This window comes from Thunnus albacares, chromosome 21 (genome assembly GCF_914725855.1).
Source record: "Thunnus albacares chromosome 21, fThuAlb1.1, whole genome shotgun sequence".
Classification (NCBI taxonomy): Eukaryota; Metazoa; Chordata; class Actinopteri; order Scombriformes; family Scombridae; genus Thunnus; species Thunnus albacares.
The window spans coordinates 18,245,569-18,265,514 of NC_058126.1; the positions used below are offsets into that span (position 1 = coordinate 18,245,569).

Sequence of the window (19,946 nt, forward strand, 5' to 3'; positions counted from 1 at the left end):
GAGAGAAATTAGATTTCTGAAGAGTTAAGAAGATAACCAGTGGCACACTCTTAAAAAAGATGTAGCACTTTCAACACATTTGAGTGGATTCTGTGACAACACAGTTACAGAGTTGCTATAAATCTTTGCATGTTATATTAACTGAAGCATGTGTTGCGGTTAACACAAATTGAATTGATAACTGCACAAGATACACATGAAAATGGCATGTGATCGCCACATGTATAGAGGAAGTAAAGGGATGTTGACAAATCATACTTATTCAAGACCCTTTATTACCCCAAGGAGGTTGGTCCTATGTGTAAGTTTGTGTATCATGTTTATTAACAGGATATCTGAAAAATTACTTCACAGATTTTAATGAAATTTGGTGGATCAACAGGCCATCAGCCAAGAAACAAGTAATTCAATTCTGGTGCAGATCAAAATCCAGGATTTTTATATATTTCAAAACACGGTGAGATCCTATACAGCATTTCTTTGGGACATTATGACTATTTCTCATGTACGACTGCACTTACTGGGATACAAAAAGAACAAATAATTGCCTACCAATATAAGTAATTTGATGTAGATCTGGATCCAGATGCAGAATAAAATGTTCTAAACATTTTCTTCTATTAAAAATAACACATTTAAATGACTGTAGTCTTTACAGAGGTATGCACGTCTATGACAGCGATGTTAGGGGTTTTCAAAGTGGAGTCTAGGGACACCCAGGGGCTATGGGGGAGTTCTGGAGATCACCAGAGAGCACAATTTCACTATAACCTAATTCTCTAGAATTATTCGTGTTAGAAAAGTATAACAATACGAGCTGCTTGCTCTCACCACTAAATACACTTTACCCCACGGAAAGCAGAAACTGCCACAATTCAAAATGACATTACCAAGAACAGAAATGATCCTATACAGTGTTGTCTGAGACAAATATCTCATCAATGGAGATTGTTGTTGTCTGATGTGTCTGATTGAGGGTCTTTTTTCCCTGCTAAAGGGGTTTTTAGGGAGTTTTTCCTTATCTGATGTTGTATTGCTGTACAGACTGTAAAGCTCCCTGAGGCAAATTTGTGATTTGTGATATTGGGCTATACGGATAAATTGTTCATTTTTTAATTTACACTAAGTATTTTCAGAGTCCATGTAGCACACTGCTGAAAAGTTTCTGGTGTGTCAGTGATCATGGAACAAGTGTGTATGTCTTGTACATCCTCCTTGCTGATAACCACAGCGCTTAAAAACAAGGCCTTGCTACAGTAACACCACCTCGCCCAACACTCCAGGCTCAGTTGTTGCCAGTGGAACAAATTGCAGAGCATTTACCAAACTTTTATTAGGTTCACAAAACAAGATCCCGTGCCATAGATGTGGGTGAGGGGTATTAATTTAGGGAAATGAGCACAGGGTAAATAAAGGCTGTCTGGTTGCCGTCCTAACAGGAAATACTATGCAGGGGACCGGTGAAGGAGCTGGGAGGGTGAAGATGGGGGGGTGGAGGGTGGGAGGAAACAATTATGACCTCATTTAATAGTCTCTCTCTCTCTCTCGCTCTCTCTCTCTGCTCTCAGGCAGCGATCAGAAAGGAATGCCCAGTTTCAAAACCGCAAGTCACCTCTGAACATGGGAGCATTTGGCCTAAGTGTTTCCTGTTGCAATAAAAATGTATGTCAAGTATGTGAACCGAGGTTCCTCTGTGCTTAAAGCCCGTAAAGCACACACACACACACACACATTCACACACACACACACACATTCACACATATACACTACAACCACAGTATTTTGATTTGGGATCCTATGCAGCAAAAATTAGTCCATTATGAACTGCACTGTGCAAAACAATGTTTTGCCCGAGCAAAACAGTGTGATTAAACCAAGCATGTAGTGTGTGGGTAAATGTGTGTGTAAGTGTGTTTTGGAGTGGTATTGTGAAATGGGCGGGGGTTACTGTGTGATACAAAGCCCATGCCGTTCTGGTGCCGGGCTCATGATAAGAGTTTGGGAAGTCGTCGCATGGTGATAGCCACAGGCACAAATGTGCAAGGGGGCTCCAAGTGCTAATTTTATTCATTTACCTCCCTCTCTGGATAATTGTTTCTGTCAACCAGCGACGGCTTGATAAAGGATTTCACGCCGCTGAAAACAGTTACACGGCTACTTTGGAAGGTGATCGCCAGAGACGATTATATTTATCACCTGCTTTAATATCCATAGTGTGGTGTAAATTGATTCATTCTCTGAGGATCGCTGTCACGGGGAGCAAGGTGTGAAGAGTTCTGCACCCAAATGAGACATCTGACATTTGACACATACTACTGTGAAATTGGCACTGGCAAAGATTAAACTTACAGAAATGTTCAATTGTCACTGATACTATTATATTCTATTGAAATTACTGTAAAATAAAAAATGCTTATTGAACAATTTTTTTTTCTTACAAGTGTTAGAATCAATTTATTAATGTTTGTGATGACACATTCACACAAACACTCTTATCACATTATGCCATAATACAATAAGTAAAAAAAATAATTATTAGAAAATACAATTTGTCAAAATAAAAGCGCAGCAATATTTAACACTAACTAAAAAAAAAAAAAAAAAAAAAAAAAAAACACTAAAAAAAAGTCTTAAGAATTGACGCTGCCTTTTAAGAATTAATACCTTGAATAAAAGGTCAAGGTGTCATATTTTACTGGATATCTGTTAACACCAGCTGATAAAGAGTCCTAACATTCTCAACAGCTTTGAAAAAAGAAAAAAAAAAGTTTACAGTTGTTAGAGGCAGCCCCCAAAATGTCAATCACAAAGCTTTAAATTCCACAGCACACCTTTACCTCAGTAACTGACAGATTCCCACCCATTCAAAAGAGTGGCCTGGAAGCTTTCTTCCCCTGGAGTTCAAAAACACATCGCTCTGCCTCCACTCGGGGAAGCCTGCTTTTATTGGACTCTTTGTGTAACATCTTTTCTTCCCCCTCATCAAAAGAAGGAAAATAAGTCAAGGCATAGTTGCATTTCCCCCCTTCTTTTATTACTATTCTAATAATACTCCATATTTGTGTTCATGCCTTCATCTTTTCAATGCGCTCATTGAATATGTGTGTGTGTGTATGCAGGACTATAGTGAGGCAGCGCCACTTTACCCACTGCATCTGTACTCTAAGCTTCAGTGGGCAAATGCACAGGATGGATAGAGAGGACTCAGCCTTCTCATTCTTCTCCATACCTTTGCTGATACAGTGTGTCTGAGTGACTTCGACTGTACTATAAATGGAAAAGAATGCAGTGAAACAGTTCATGTAAGAGAGAGAGAATCTGAAAAATCTAAAGAAAAATCTGTCAAAGACTCCTCAAATAGTGGCTTTAAAAGCAGATACGGGAGAGGAAAGGGGCATTAAAGAATGGTGGTACAGTTACTGTGTGTGTACGCATGTGTGCTTGCGGTGTGTGTGCATGCAGAAACGTCCTGTTAAAACCACTCTATAGTAAAGCTCAGCTCAGGCCCCCCTTTGCTCCACAGAGGCCTGTAGAGGAGGTGGTGGTGGTGGCCTGTGGAGGGAAAAGAGGAGGTGAGGTGGAGCGTTGGAGGGCAGTTCCCTTCGCTGACTGGAATGAATGGTATGGAGCAGTAGTGACCATTCATGCATGCTCCTTTACCTCTGTCCCCCCCACACCCACCCCCCATCCTCTCCCTCTCTCTCTCTCTCACTCACTAGCTATTCCCCATTTGAGATTTTTAGGTGCAACAACACCGATAGGGAAAACAAGAGAGAGGGAGAAAGGGAAAGAGATAGGAGGTTAAGAGATAGAGAAGGGAAATAAAATGAAAAAAGAGGGAGTAAGGGAAGTAAAGAAAATAAAAGAGAGAGACAGACCAAGGAGGACAGATAGAGAGAGAGAGGGAGAGAGACTCTAGTCACTGGGCCACTGGAGTTGGAGAGCAGCGCAGCGTGAAATAAGGGAGAGGAGCAGCTGAACCAGAAAGAACCCAGGCTGCTCATTACAAAGGCCTAGGCCTGACTTCTACCCTCCACACACTGTAACACACACACACACACACACACACACACACGTGAGGATACACAGATATGCACAGGACACAAGGAAACAAAAAGAGGAACTCACGCACATCATAACGTACGCACTTTTATGTGGGCGTGCACATAATGTCACTCGATGTACAGTACATTTGCAAAGTGGCACACACACATTCACACACACCGGAGCCAGAGACAAAAAAAAATAAACAGTTTTATCCTTTAGACTTCGTCGTGTGTGTGTGTGCTATTCCATCAATAGTGAAACAAAATATGAAGTTTTACACTTCTGCTGCTAAATACAGAGAATTTATGCAAAGATGTAAAGAATGAATTGCAAGAGCAGTCAATACTAGCTAAACTAGCCAGGAGCTGATTATCTGGATCCTTCTTCTTCTTTTTTTTTTTTTTCTTTTCCCTCAGATATCGACTCTGTGAAAATGTTACACTCGCCAAAACTTTGGCAGGCTTTCCAAAACCACGCGGGGAGACGGAGAGGAGGAAGTCTCTATTCTCATTGTGTGACCCTCCCTTCGCATCGTGACAGCTGATGAAACATTTGGTGCAACTTGTTTATTTAGATTTGATTTCCTTCCCCTAACATTTGAGCAGCTGCCTCTCAATACACGGTTCACAAACATCTCAGTCAAGGGCACAAATAAGTGTGTTGCCAGACTGTACGATATTGACTTATAAGCAGAGACCGTAAATCTTATATCAACTTGCGTCACCGTTAATGGGATGACACTTCACACTTCACATCAGGAAAATACTTTGGTTTTTTTTTATGAACATTCACATTTTAGAATAAAGTAAATTATGGAAAGATAGCATTCTGTATTGTAAAAAATATATTTCAAAATATAGTATAACCTCTTTTTAAATAAACTGCATGTTGTCTTTTGTTCCCAAATAAAATATTTAACCTAAATGGTTGATCACACTCTGGTGAAAGCAAGATTGACATTTATCCTTGCACCAACCTGACAGTAAACTCAGCACACAGGAAATGACTCCATCTGTTTTAACAAATAAACTGACTCAGATACAGTATATTACTTCATCAACATTTACAACTCACTCTTTTATCTTTTAAACACACACACTGGAACTGAGGGCCAGTAGCAGTATTCAATCCAGCAGGGAGATGTAAATATTAAAAAGAGACATATAGAGATGTAACAAGGAATGGGATGACAATATTCTCCTTAGATATTCCTTTACAAGTTCTCATAAGACCTTTTTTTTTCAATTCAAACAGAAGAAGCTGTAAACCAGTGCTGCATTGGCTCCTGATAATCCCCCTCCTCCCCGCTCGCTGTTGCATATTCTGTGAAATACTGCCATCTCTTGGTGCTTCAAGCGAGGACTTTTACAGTCGAGGAGAGTTGGTGGCTCAGACGAATGTGACTTCAATCATATGTCAAAGGGCAGTGGAGGTCAGGTCTGGACATAAATATAAAACTGGATCCAAAAGGCTGATTATAAGAGTCATGCAAGAGGATCAGAGTGTCATAGTGGACATATTATCATATACCTACTTTATGTTGTTGTTGTTATAGACACTTGATGATCTTTCTCAATCCTTGCCCAACTCCACTCAACTCAAAAAATTATGATTTTATGCAGAAATGTGGTGGTAAATAATAAAGAAATTGAAATACTACGACCTATGCTCATATGAGCTGCATTGGTATGTTATGAACCATGAAGCATACATTTTTGTCAGCCACAAAGGGGAATAAACACGACATATTTTCAGATTTTAGGGTCTCAAAAACCATTCTGCACCAATTTATAATCCAAATTTGGAAATTTTTGTCAATGAATTACACAGCTTTTAATGAAGAAATTGAGAAAACAGTGCCATCCTTGCGTTTAGTCAACCCTTTCAAACCACCCCAAACTAAAAATAAAGCTCTCATTCTTAGTTCTTGAAAAGCAGACATGTTTAAATTTTTTCACCCAACAGTGAAATAAATGCTTCCATTTTATGTGGCTCAAAATTTAACATTGCACTTGTTGTCCTCTGAGCGACACCCACAATAACTGCCTGAATGTCAAAACTCAAGAAAAAAGAGAATGTGCATCTCACTTATATAGTGACACAAATCATTTCTTAAGTGCTGGCTGTCGAAAGTGGCGCACAGTTGCTGCACACACAGCAAACTGTGGTAACCATGCACTCATGATGTGGAGGTGCGGTTCAGCAAGTTGCAGAACTGATTCAGCAGGTTTCTGAGCTGTTTCTTTGAGAGAGATAAAAAAAAAGACTCGGTTTGTGTCTGTGTGCCGAGGTTGAGACACATGCAGATAAAAGTGACATCTTCTGAAAAGGGGGAGTGAAAGTGTGTTTCTCTGCTGCTTCAACAGTGTAGTAGAGTTGTAATTCAATACTCCCCAGTCAGTGCTTTGCAGGGTTTCTACAGAGGACTGTTGTGTTTCACAGAATGTATTTCCAGCATGGAACAGGTTGTTCATCACAAGGTCTGTTGATCTTAAACACACACACACTGAGCTGGGAACTTTGAAGTGTGAAAATAAACATTTTCACCTAACCACTAATCTTCTCTCTCTCTCTCTCTCTCTCTCTCTCTCTCTCTCTCTCTCTCCCTTTCCTCTCATGTAGCTCTCTCTCTCTCTCTGCCTCCCTCCCTCCTCTCTCTGATCTCAGGCATTTTAACGTGAGCTTCATTTACAACTTTCATTTCAATTTGTCCCGTTAGTCCATTTGTTATTGTAGCGGAACCAGCGCCAGGGCCTCTGGTTAGTGAAAATGTCAGATTCTTTGATTTGATTTTATAGGATTTCAGCAGGGACTGAGGGCTGTGTGGTTCTGGCCCTCTCCTGTGAGTGGACTGACTACTGTTTGCATTTAAACATCCATTTGAGCCAGATTCCCCCGAGGATTCATTTGTTTCACAGAGGGTCAATTACCTCTCACCCTCCTACCCCACCCCCACGCCCCCACACACCCCCCCAATGCAAAAAAAAAAAAAAGAAAAAAAAAAATCTGCTTTTTTTTTTTCCAGCTGCAATTAAATAGATTTTTCCTGTTTAGGTTAGGTGTAGGAAGAGGGTGCCTGGCCGAGGTCACCGTTTTAATTAGGCACTATTTAAGACCAATAACAAACTGATTATTTGCCAAATGGCTCTTGAGAACTGAGAGGCTTGATGGCTGGCATGTTGAGTGCCCTCAACTGCTTTCCGAATAGCGCCAAAGACTAGAAGGTGAGGTCACAAAATCCACTTTGATTGAGGTTTCTATGGATACAAATACATCCCCGCTGACTTTTCTTTTTTTTTTTTTTCCCTCCTAACCTCTCTCCGTCTCTCTCTCTTCCTCCTTCTCTACCCCCTGTGCAGTGTCATTGCCGAGCGCTAAGTAAATACGTGCTCTTTATGTTCTTCGTTGCCTTTCAATATTTGGCAGCGTGGCAGCGGGAGATCAAAATGTGTGTGTCTGCTAAATGTCAGTGGGTAAAGGGGGTTGAGTTTAGAGCGGCACACACCGTGAAGCACCTGCTGCAGAGGCAAGCAGCGGGGGGAAGTTTCATCTCGGTTTGATCCGAAATGGAAAAGGCTATGAGCACCACGTCGACATCAACATCAGCCCCCACGTCGAAACCCCACTTCCTCAAGTCTATTTTCAATTTAGCCGCATTCAACAGATGGTGGTAGAATACCTCACCTTGGCATTTTAATCAGACTACAATAGCATTTAGAGTTATTACGGCGTATGCCATAATATAATGCTGCAATTGATTATCGGTTTCCTAAATATTGTTGTTTATCCCGACATTAAGGTGGCTATTTGAAGCAAAAGCGATGAGTCACAATTATTATTATTTCTTACCTACCTTAACTTATCTCTAATGAGATTAGATTTTATGGGAGGCAACCCATGGAGACATCTGTGTCTTTTTAAAAGACTATCATGGCTTAATGTATTAAAAATGCAGTAATTGATAAAAAATGCTGAAATCTGAAATTATTAACTTTTCATGACTGCAAAATGGGGGGTTTACTATGCAAATTAGATCACTTCCCGTAAAAAGCATCACTCAGTTGCTTGATAAAAACAGTTGCCAGGGAGGGGAAGTGAGTCTGGCTGCTTTGGGGTTGCGTATGACATCAAATAAGCTTTGGATTCTATGTGAAATGGTCTGGATGAGCGTGACCAGCCATGGGAAGTATCTTTGGCCTCCAGGGACTGAAAAAAAAAGACAGGAAGCCCTGAAGAGCCACTGCAGGCCATCTCCTCCTCCTTCACCTCCTCCTCCTCCTCCTCCACACCACTTGGCCTTTGTCTTTGCTTGGCATGTGTGTGCGCGTGCATGTGTCTGTGTGTCCCTTTGAGTCAGTACTTCTGTGTGTGTGTGTGTGTGTGTGTGTGTGTGTGTGTGTGTGTGTGTGTGTTTGCATCTGCATCCTGTCCTTGTTGCCTGTCCCTGGCTGCACCATTGGAGGCAGCTGATGCTATCTCATGGCAGTATTGTGGCAGCCCCTGCTGCGAATAATCAAAGGCAGCTGTTTGGAAAATACCAGAGATGCCTAATAGGAAGCACTGATGGCCTGGATTCACTCTTTACCCAACAAGCCCCCCATGCATCTAAAAAGAAATGCACCAGATCAATTATTATTAGCAGCGTGCAGACTATATGCCTCCTTCTCAGGATTGTCATATTGTTCTTGTGCAATTTATAATACTGTGACTAAGTTTATAGAGTAAAACCTGAACATTTATTTTATTTAAGATTCTGATTCTTTGTTTATCTTCTCATATGTATTTAATGAGTAATTACAGCAAATAATTCCCGCAGTATGAGCTATATTTTGGGGTCTTTGTGGGGTAAAATGAGGAGGAAAAGACCTATTATTTCTATTATTTGGATTGCACACCAAGGCAGCTTTTGGGGTTTGATTGTGTTTTGTTTGAATAAGTCAGTTAATGAACGCCAATCGCAGGACGCTGGTAGTTCTTGATGCATATCTGCTGATCTGAGAGTCCCAGCAGATCTTGGCCAAACACTGGGCAAGGCAAAAACAAATCTGTCTGTCAGTACGGGGTTAGGAGTCCTAATTAGGGGTCCTGACTCTCTGTCCGCGGCTCCAAGTCAAGCGTCAGCTCTCCCTGATTGGTACAAATCTCGTTTTTCTAAGCCTCAAAGGTTCGCGGAGAGGGTCAGCAGCTCGCCCTGATGGTGATTTGCTTGTACCTTTAAAAGGCCATTGATTACGTAATTAGAAAGGGAAAATGTTGGACCACTTTGGACTAGAGGGAGCGGTTGAGTTCTTTGATAAGTGGTGGGAACTTTTGTGAAGAATATGGAAGCACAATGGGGAGGGTGCTCAGAAGTCAGGAAGTTAGTAAGAAATCAGTAAGCACCTACAGTATATAATTTATAGCAAAATCTCACAAGACACATCCTCCCTTTGATGTCCTGTTAATATTGGTTCACTTTTAATTTATTTTACAGACTTCTACAAGAAAATAGCCTTTTATTGCCTGCAGGACTTGTATAAGTAGAAAATAAAACATAAACTTCGTATGGTAATTTCTTCCCAAATGCAGGTTCACACTCTGTTTTTTGGTGGAGCCAAGCATGTGTTGAGATCAGTTTCTCGAGGTCAACGAAAACAACAAAAACATTCTGGGCAGCCGTTCACACGAGCTTCTCATCTCACAGATCATTTCTCCTTTCCAACTGACTCACAATGGAAAGAGACGATCTTACCAAGGTACTTCTGGGAAAGGCAGTCTGGTCATTTTTACATGATAACATCATCACCTTTACAGTAACAAAGATAACTCGACCGGTGAAAAGCTTTATGGGAAGTCAGACTCTGGTCAAGTGCAGCATCGGAAACAAAAGCACAAGTGTCTTGTTTGGTGAAAGTTTACCTGAGTGCATTGTGTCATTACATAAGAGCAATCTGAAGAGTTTGAACTGTGGCGTGCCCTCTTTCAACCGATGTTTTTGAGGAGAAAGGTAGGTAGAAACAAAACGATTGCATCACTTTTGTTTCCCGTTAAAAATCTACAACGCTTTCAGAAAAAGCCAGCTGCTCTGTGTGTCTCTCCCCCTCTTGCCTGTCTGTCTGTCTGTGCAGGTTATGGATGGTCTGGTCTACGAACACTCGCTGAGAGCAGAGGCCACATGCACAAAAGCAAAATAAACTGCAGGGGAAGGAAGTGGTTAACATTAACAAGGATCCAATAAGAAGATTAAATGTAAAACGCTGGCCCTGGTAATTGATGTGTTCCTAACCGTGTGCGTATGTGTATGCGAAAGCATGTTCGGGTCTATATAGGTGTATGTGAGTGTATGTGTGTGTTATAAATATGTGCTCTGTGTGTGGACATAATTGCTCCCAGATCTGCAGCATAACTCTATGGGTTGATTAGCAAACGTCTCTACTGTAAATAGTTACCACTAATCATGCAACACCATGGCAATTAGCATAAATGGGGAGGGCAGAACTGAGCACAAGAAAGAATGTTTTTTTCTCTGCTGTATACAGTGACAGTGATATAGCTGTAGTTCTCAAAAAATGTAACATGTCTTCTATACTTATCAGGTTTAACCTGTAAATGGAAAGGCTATCAGAAAACTGACTCTGGTCTACATGTTTTTATTGTTATTTTGGACTTAACATGATAGAAAGGAAAGATTAAAACACATCTTGATGGTTCATTTCCTTTTCTACCCGCTGCAACTGAAGACAGGGTGTCTCTCCTGCTGCTATTCTGTATCTTATAATGAATTTAATCATTCGAATAATAGAGGGATCTAGATTTAATATAGATTTAACTCAATTATTATTGAAACAGAATGGTGTGTTTTGATGTTGCCAGTGTTCAAAGTTGGCTACAAGTAGAATACAACAGCTGCACCAGTGCTTACACTTTTGATTGAGTATGTACACTTCCTCTGTATGACACAACAATTTCCCAATAAGAATAATAGAGTTTACAGTATTATCCAAATTTGTAGGTAAATGTTTCTCATTCTTGGTTAAGTAAAGAAGTAGTTACACTTCTACTGCACTTCTACTGCACCCATTAACATTAATTATTTAGACAGGGACTAGAAAACCACTGCAGCATTAGTTTAAGTAACATTTTAGTTGTTTGATCATTATTTAATTTTGTTTTAGTGATTGAAAAATGTATCATATTTAGTTCATAATGCATTATTGATTTTCTTTCTCTTTTTTCTGTCAAGTATTATCCTTTTATGGAAATATTACTGTAAAGAACCCAGATAGTTTTAGTACTGATTTAGGTTCATTTTGAATAAATTCTAACAATACACTTAATGTCATTATGTATTTAATAGCATTTATATCCAAGAAGATTTAATCCTTCATGAGGACACATGAAAAATGTCAAATGAACTGAAACACGTCCTTAACATACAGTAAGTGATGTCACTGAACACTATAATAGAAACATAAATATGTTTTTGGTTGTTTAAAATTGCAGTAAAACATGTTCTATGTAATACAGTCACTGTGTTTGGTTTGTATTGGTTACATTTCATCATAGTTTTTGCCTAAAAAGTTTTTTTGTCTTTTTCATTATTGGCATACAGTTGTCACATTGACAAAAACTATTTGTATTGACTTAATACCAATACCACTGACGTACTTAAGCTGTTATTAACAATATGTCTGGTTAAAACCATAAATCAAAATCTTAAATTTCAGTTTTCCACCTGAATTTCAAATGCCACATCACAAAAGCATCTTAAAAAAAAAAAAAAGCCATTACACCATCATGGAACACATTCTGGGCAAAGTGTCCAATTCTGCTATTTCAAAGGTACTCGATGGTACAACTACAAATTTCATTTTAAACAAGATGAAATGATCAACAATTATATGATAGATCATTTTTTCATATAGATTTAAAAGGTCTTTATGCTATAGCTGAGAGTAAAAAGACATTTGTGATGAGGACACGACTGGCAAATATCAAATGTTAAATAGAGTGTAATATTTCAGCAAAACAATGTATCAGATAACCCTTACATAATCTTTTTGGGAAAGGTGGTGGTAGGTGTGGGTGTGATTGGATAGGAACTGTGTTTGGTTGTACGTCGTGTGATTCCACTGTATCCCTGGAAAATCAATGAAATCCTTAAGTGTTGAGTGAACTGTATACAGACTGCAGCTTTTCATTTCAGTCTGTGATACCAGCTGCTTTTGTTAATGCTCATTGCAGAAATACAATAGTGCCTCACATTCACACTACTGCTGTCAACCGCTTCCATTAGGTTTTATCAGTTTGTCTCGAAATACGCCTACATTCACAAGACTTTAAGCTTTAATGCTTCTATCTCTGCGAATTACAAATAAATTGTCTCTCCTCCAATGTAAACAAAATGCTTTTCAGTTCTCATAAACAACCAGATAGCGTGCTATTCCATTGCTTTTAACATGCTGCCACTTTCAATGCTGTGTTAGGGTGACAGAAGCCCAAGGCAAAGTTAGGAAGCACTAAATATATGCCATTATGGTTAATAGATTGAACGAAATCCAAGACACTCGGAGATTATCTATTGAGACGCTGTCAAAAAGGGACAATGCATGCCATCGCCGTTCCCATACACTCTGCATTACTGTAAACCCATACACCTTGGTGTGGAGAAAAAAGAGACATAGGGAATCAGGGAAAATGTGGATAAAAATAAATATAGGATAAAGATAACCTAAGGGCAAGGCGAGTGGATTTAAGCAAGCATTTACTGCGCTCAGCATATGTTCCCTGTATACTGTATATCCTACAGAAAATCCCATGTCCAAAGTATGATACAGACTGTGTGTAAGGGTATGGATAGTGTCGGAATGTTAATGGTTTTCCGATAATTACCGCTATCTGTATGCTGTAATCCATCATTCAGAGCAGTTATAAACAAAAAATGTACATCTGTTTATTTTCCCGCCGACAGGCGCAGCAGGCCCTGTGCAAAAGTTGATACTGTACAAAGGTTTACCCACTCCTTGTAAAGAAAACCGAGGTAATCTCCGCTTTGAACCGTGACTGGCGTCGCATGATACCGCATCAGTGGGTGGAGAATGGCGGAGACACCGAAGTGGAAGGGAAAGACATGTGAACAAGAACAAATATCGGAAATAGTAGCAAAATTGCGGAAACACGAGTAAACATGGCCACCGCCCAGCCAAAACAGGACTGACCTTTGAGAAACGGTAAAGATACATTATGGTGCTTTAATGGTTCATTTTATATATTCAATTAACTGAAACTTTGACATATCTTCAACTCAAAATGGAAATAACATGTATGAGTGCGGTTAAAACATTTTAATTAATTACAAAAATGCAATTGTTGCCATTCTTTTGTTTGGCTTATGGTTAATTTAATTAATTACTAATAGTTCACAACTGTATATGCAGTTCTTCAGTAGATACAAAATAACTACTTTTATTGATTTTTGTTATCTCTTAAATGTGAGCCCTAGTCTCTTCACCACATTTTTAGTTGTATGTAATAATAAATGTCCTTCCACTGTTACAAAAGGGAAAAACTGGACATGACATATTCATTTATAAACCTCTCCCAAACAATGGCTTGTCTGCTGCTAGTTGCCAAACTTAACATGTTTAACCTTTTGCACAGAATTGGCCATCTTTGCTTTCAACTCAGCGACACAATGTCAGCCTACTAGTAATGAAGACAGGGAAATCAATCCATTGATGAATGAAAGATTAGTTTATAGACAGAAAGCTAATTAGAGCCGTTAGGCCACAGCAAAGAGTGAGACCAGATGGATGGATCCCAGCTCCGTAATCAGGATATACTTCATTTGACACCTCGAGGAGTATAATTGAAATAATGATTTCATTGATGTTTTGGATGTGTGTTGTAAGAAGATGTGTGGCGATGTTGGCGCGTGTGTGATATATTTGTGCATTGTGCATTCACAAACTGGTCTTTATGTTTTTTTGTAATTAACAGAACTTTTCAAAGTGTTGGGATTACTTTATCGACACAACTGTCCTTTGATGCTCATGCCAGCAGAGACATTCAAATTCAAAGCCTCTTATGCTAATGGGAACATTCACCATTGCAGCTCGGTTGGGGGCTACATACTGTAAACAGCGTGTGCTTGGGAGGATGATGTAGACTACATGCATTTGTCTCCTTCATTTATTGTGTGATATCCAAGAGCAGCGACATGTAATGTACATAATGCAATTACATGGACGCGATCAACAAAAAACTGTATGTTCTGCAGAGCACGTTTGTATGTATGCATTGTACCATGCGCATTAACACCTCCCCTCACATGCATGCTGTAAACACTTAATACATTAGTGTTGATTATCACTCCCACACACTGAATGACTGACTTCATGCATCCCATTGAAAGTGTATGATTAACTATATTATGGCTGATCTGCAACACAGGCCTCCCTACCATGAGTAATTGATTTGTGAGAATTATGGTTGTACACTGTCTTTTGCCTATTCATTAATCATACAGGCGTTGTTTGAGTAAAACAATGTAGTGAGTAATGATATTGATGAAGTCTTGACTGCACACAGTTGTCTGGGGAAATGGAAATATGAAGCTAAACATAGCAGATGTCTCATAATACCGGAATTAAGTGATTAAAATAATCGCCTTTGTGCAAATAATCTCAAATGGCAACATCCGCTCCGCCACAGCTGATTGTGTGTTCTTGTGATGCTGAGAAAAAACAGGAGCGTGCCTGTTCTGTTGCTGCTTCAGCTAATTTCCCATAATCCACTCTGATAAGGCCCCATGGTCCTCATCTACCTATGCTGCATAGCGACGTGATGCACATTAGTCAATTAATAGTGTGTTAAATGACAGAGGTTCCAGTCAATTGAGTATCTCTTGGGAACGGGGTTGCCATTGTCCTACAATTCAAGACAGGGAGAGATGAAGACAAAGACACTGATGCTACATATGATGTATGTTATGTCATTGATAATTTGTGTTTCCTTGTTTTAACTAATGACGTATTATTCTGATTTATGATACTATCCCCTCTCTTGTTATAATTATGCTCTATAGTGCAACTTTGACCAACATTATTAATACCAATCTATTCAATTGCAGGTAAGTAATCTTTAAGAAGTTAGCAGTTATGAATAACTATGAATAACACTTCTTATATCCATCTTATATTCCCATCCCCCAGCCTCACCACCCCCACTGCCTCAGTCAAAAGGGTTGTGGCCCACATATCAAATGGAGATCTTTAGAGCCAAGCATTCCCGCTGGAGAAAGAGGGGAAAATGGCCCCCTATTATGCGACCCTCAGTTGAGGCCTTACCTTCTGACAAGGGTATTAAAATGAAATAAATCAGCCATTAAGAAGCGGGCGCTGGCAATTGAAACCCTATTAATGCGGCAGGCAGAGAGAGGTAGCCCCGGCGTGATGTGACAATGGAGCACCACAGTGCCCCTTTAATTGCATTTCGGCCAGGTTTTTATTCCCCTGGCTGGGTGAGGATGACAGGTGTACGCCGGAGATGAGTGTGTGTGTGAACACACAATCGTATACTCACTCTTTGATGCACATGTGGACACACACAAACACACTAATTATTACAGTAAGTTTTTAATGCCATAAAATAACGAAACGTGCCTCTTCTTTCTTTCTTACGTTTCATAACCGCAAACAGCCTTTCATAGCAATGGTCACTCCTTCAGTCAGCCATCAATACTATTGTCCATGTGTTTGTGGCAGCCAGGCCCCATCAATGTTGCATAGGTTCCTTTCTCATTACCTTCGCTGTTAGACTAGACACTGGGTGATGGATCATGGCCCCGACTGGACCTCATTTGGGTGATGTATCGCTAGTGTTCCCTTGTGAAGTGTGTAGGTGATTATACGCAGACACAAAGACAAACACAAACATTCACACAAGGCGAAAGACGACAAATTGGTCCCCAGCAATTTAAGGTTCCCACTTATGGTGTCCTTGATATGAGAAAATGTTGAAGTGAACTATCCTGTCTGAGACACACAAGTTTGGTGTCATCATACTGTATGTTGTGTATAGTATCCAAAAAGAGTTATGAGTGTGTTCAGATATGAAGAGGTAAGACACCGCTAACATTAAGTAGACAAACAGGCCCAAAGAACACAGACGACAGGCAGGTAGAATATAAAATATATGGTCCCCACTTTTTTGTAAATCTGCAATTTAGAAATCAAACTTTCTTATTCTGTTCATAGATGTTGAAAATTAAAAAAACCTCTAGATATTTTTATTGAGATTTTTATAGATTCGAAGCTTTTAATTGTGTTATTTCCTCACTCGCCTTGGCAGAATGTGCTGTAGCAAGAACAAATGAAGGCATCAGGAGAGGTGTTAGTGCTTATTTGAAATTTCGTCAGGAGCACTCCTTCACCTGTCACTGGTTATTGATATATTCATTAGAGGGCCCTATTCTCTTTCTCTGGTATCAGTTTCTCTTGACAGTAGCACTGTTGACAACATCAGTCAATGAATCACTTTACAATTATGATTGTTGATGGCCCATGACACAAACTTGGAAGGGATGTCATTATATGAACATTAAAGTGATACACAGGGATGCTGGGATGGAGGACCAGGATGCTGCAACCCTTCCCCCACTGTTCTGACGCCTTCATTTAAAGCAAGGCCCTCTCTTGTATGGCTTTATCCCTCAAAATAATGTTATTACGTCTTTATACAATGTACACTCTCTAGCACTTTGTCAGATAGAGGTTAATACACAGCGGTTTGCGTAATTGCAGATTTGTGTCATGATAAAGATAATAAACCGTGCACGACCATCTGCATCATCGTCTGCATGTTTGTCACTTATTTAGCATGAATGAATACTGTATTTATGTAGTCTGAAAATATTCACACAGCTGTCCAGCAGTAGTCCTGGTTAGTTGTTACAGTCTTTCTGTTTCAGTCCTCATTGGCTGTGTTTACATGCATTCGGTAATCCAGTTAGGTCCCTTTCAATGTTAGATGAGGTTTTGATTTAAAGACTAAATATATAACTGTAAAAAATTCCAGGTCCAGGACCAGACATTTATCATATAAAAGTAGATCTTAGAAAATGATTTTATTTTCTGTGGTCTCTATTTTTTTCCAACAACACAGCTCATAAAAAGGTTAGACAGAGTCATTGACCACTAACAAAATTTTCAAGCACTTGGCAATTGTCCAGTGTTAATTTACCAGCTGCACACCATATCAAAATGTACCCACAATGCACCAAAAGTTTGCACAGCTCACACCAAAGCTGCTAATGAGCGATATTCGTCAGTTTTGATGTATTTCTCTCAACTCGTGTAATTGACTTTAATTACATTTGCCATAATGCTAAAACTTGTCTTGACTTGTTGCATCAGTATGTGTAGGTAAGACCAGTAAGTGAGACAGAGTAGAGGAATGTTTCCACTGAAGTTGTGCTCCTCATGTAAAACGCAGACTGGCTTGTACATTCTGTTGTATGTTAAAGCTACTATCAGTAAGGAAATTGGTTTCTCTTCCTCTTCTGTGATCTTCCCAACCACAAAAATGATGAGTGAGTCCAGATAGAAGTTTTTTTTTATTTTGAGGGACCAACATTTGCGCCAACATTTGGCCAGTCGTCACCACAAATGGTTTCTGGTTTCCAGTTTCCCATAATAAGGGCATGTGTGTACCAGGGTTACTCCAACCAAGTGTTGATATTTTCAATGTGTTGACCTAAAACCGGAATGAAAAAGAGGAAATCTCCATGTATGTAAACATAATCAGTGTTGTCGAAATGTTCGCAGGATGAAAAGTGGAGTTTTTGTGGTTTACACTTGATCTCTCCATGGGGTCTGTATATCTTGCCCTGCTATTGCTGCTAGTAAAGTGTTCCCCTTTGAGAGATAGACTCTCATCTTCCTTTCACATCGCTCTCCTTCTCCCAATACTGTGCAGCAGCGCACAAACACACAAACAAACACACACACTGAGAAACACATGTGGCTGGCCTTGTTGCCATAGCAGGCTAACGGGTTGTGGTAGCGGCAGATTTGATTGCCTGCCTGGCGCTGAAGTGAAGAAGAGGAGACAGGACTAAATGAAACTCCATCCATCTTAATGAAACACAATTATTTTCCACTTATTAATCATTGAAAAATCAATATGTCTCTTCTCGGCCGAGTGTCGCCTGGATTTGTCATTTGAGGCTGAGCTGTTATGTATCATCCTCTGACGCCAGGACAGTCATGGGTTCAGTCACCTGTGTCCTTTAGGAGGGAAAGGGGGAGAGGAAAGGAGAGTTAGAGAAAAAGAGAGAGAGAGAAGCGTAGCAGGAGATAGTGAGACATGGACAGATACAGTGATGGGTATTGAATGAGATGTGGAGGACGAAAAGAATCTGAGAGAGGAGAGGTAAGCAGGAGAGAAAGGGAGCGGGGGAAGAAAAGTAATGAATGAAAGAGAGAGAAGAGAGAGGGATGAAGGGCTGCTCACTCTGTCTCTTCCCCGCTCTCTGAAACAAATGGGAACTCATTAGTGGCTGTTGGTGATTGCATGTTTCTTCACAGATCAATTTACTAAACACATTGTTTAATGGCTCATTATTAAAGTCTAAGGCCTCGTATTGACTGGGAGAAAGAATGCAAGGGTGAAAAATGGAGGGTTTTTTTTATTAAATATGATTTTTTTTAATTAAAATGCAATTGATTTCAAAGAAAATATATATTTTTTGTATTTATTACCAACCTGTTGTTTAGTGTTTATTTAGCAGGACATTGGATGACTTATTATCCAAACTGAGCGGCGTAATCAAACTGCAACAATATATTTTTTCAATCATATATTAAAATAAATACTATTTATATGTACTTCAACGCTGTCTCCTAGAAATTACATTTGTTTGTATTGGAGGAAACATAATCCTGACTGGATTCTGGTCTTATTAGCATAATGAGGAAATAAAACAGAAATATCTGGTGAGTCAGATATGTTGATGACGAACGTCTCTGCTCAGGAGCAACGCTTTTTTTTTTTCTTTTCTACAATAATCGCTCTTACAATGCAATTTCCACTCATAGCGACTAAAGCATGATTAAACTTTTTTATGGTTATACTAGTAACCAGGACTTTAAAGGATTTTTTTCTTAAATTTTTAAGGGCTTTCAAGGTTAAGTATAGGGAAATATCATAGTCTTGATTGAGTACTGAATAAGTCAACAGTGACTGTAAGCAAAAGGCACTACGCGTTTACGGAAACCACAACTTTCACCAATCATAATTTATTAACTTTATTTTAATCAGATCATTTACAACCAACTGGTTAACAGCAGAGAAGCAGACGTCAGCTGTGATCCAGAAAAAAATTAGGAATCACTGATAACCTGAATAAAGAAGTAAAAGGTGTCCCAAAAATGTATTAATACATTGTAACCAATCAACTTGATGATTTTTAAAATAAAGACATAAAGACCATTCCTCTGACCACACACTGGACATGTGCTCATGATTTTGCTCAGTCGCTATACAGTATGAGAGGAATTATTTACAAATTTCAAAATCACAAAAACTCACCAATTACTTCAGGTATTTTGCATATTGTCATATTCCACCACATGTTTTTAAGGTTTTGATTTGGAATTTAATGTCACTGTTGACAACACTACCCTGCATTTCTGAGATCTCTGTACTTTTCTGCATATTAAGAAGGATGATTTCCAAAATATACAATTTACCTATCCACTTGTCCCTGATATTTGTCCCAATGGCTCAATAAATAAAAAGCACTACTGCTACTATTACTAAAACAACTGCTATGATCACTTGTGCATAGAAATGTGCCAGCGAGCACCGTCATCAGTCATAAGTAACTTTCTCAAACTCTCGAAACATAAAAAAACCTT

General features: G+C 39.4%; 1 long non-coding RNA gene across 3 annotated transcripts in view; it reads right to left on the reverse strand.

Moving 5' to 3' along the window:
• LOC122972584 overlaps positions 1–19,946 on the reverse strand; it is a 96,376-nt gene that overhangs the window by 36,148 nt on the left and 40,282 nt on the right. Inside the window, exon 4 of one of the 3 annotated variants that reach the window (XR_006399780.1) lies at positions 18,143–18,314. The exons of the other annotated variants lie outside the window; for them this stretch is intronic. This is a non-coding gene — a long non-coding RNA (uncharacterized LOC122972584). Of the gene's footprint in view, positions 1–18,142; positions 18,315–19,946 lie in introns of those variants that run through there. 3 annotated transcript variants of the gene reach the window in all.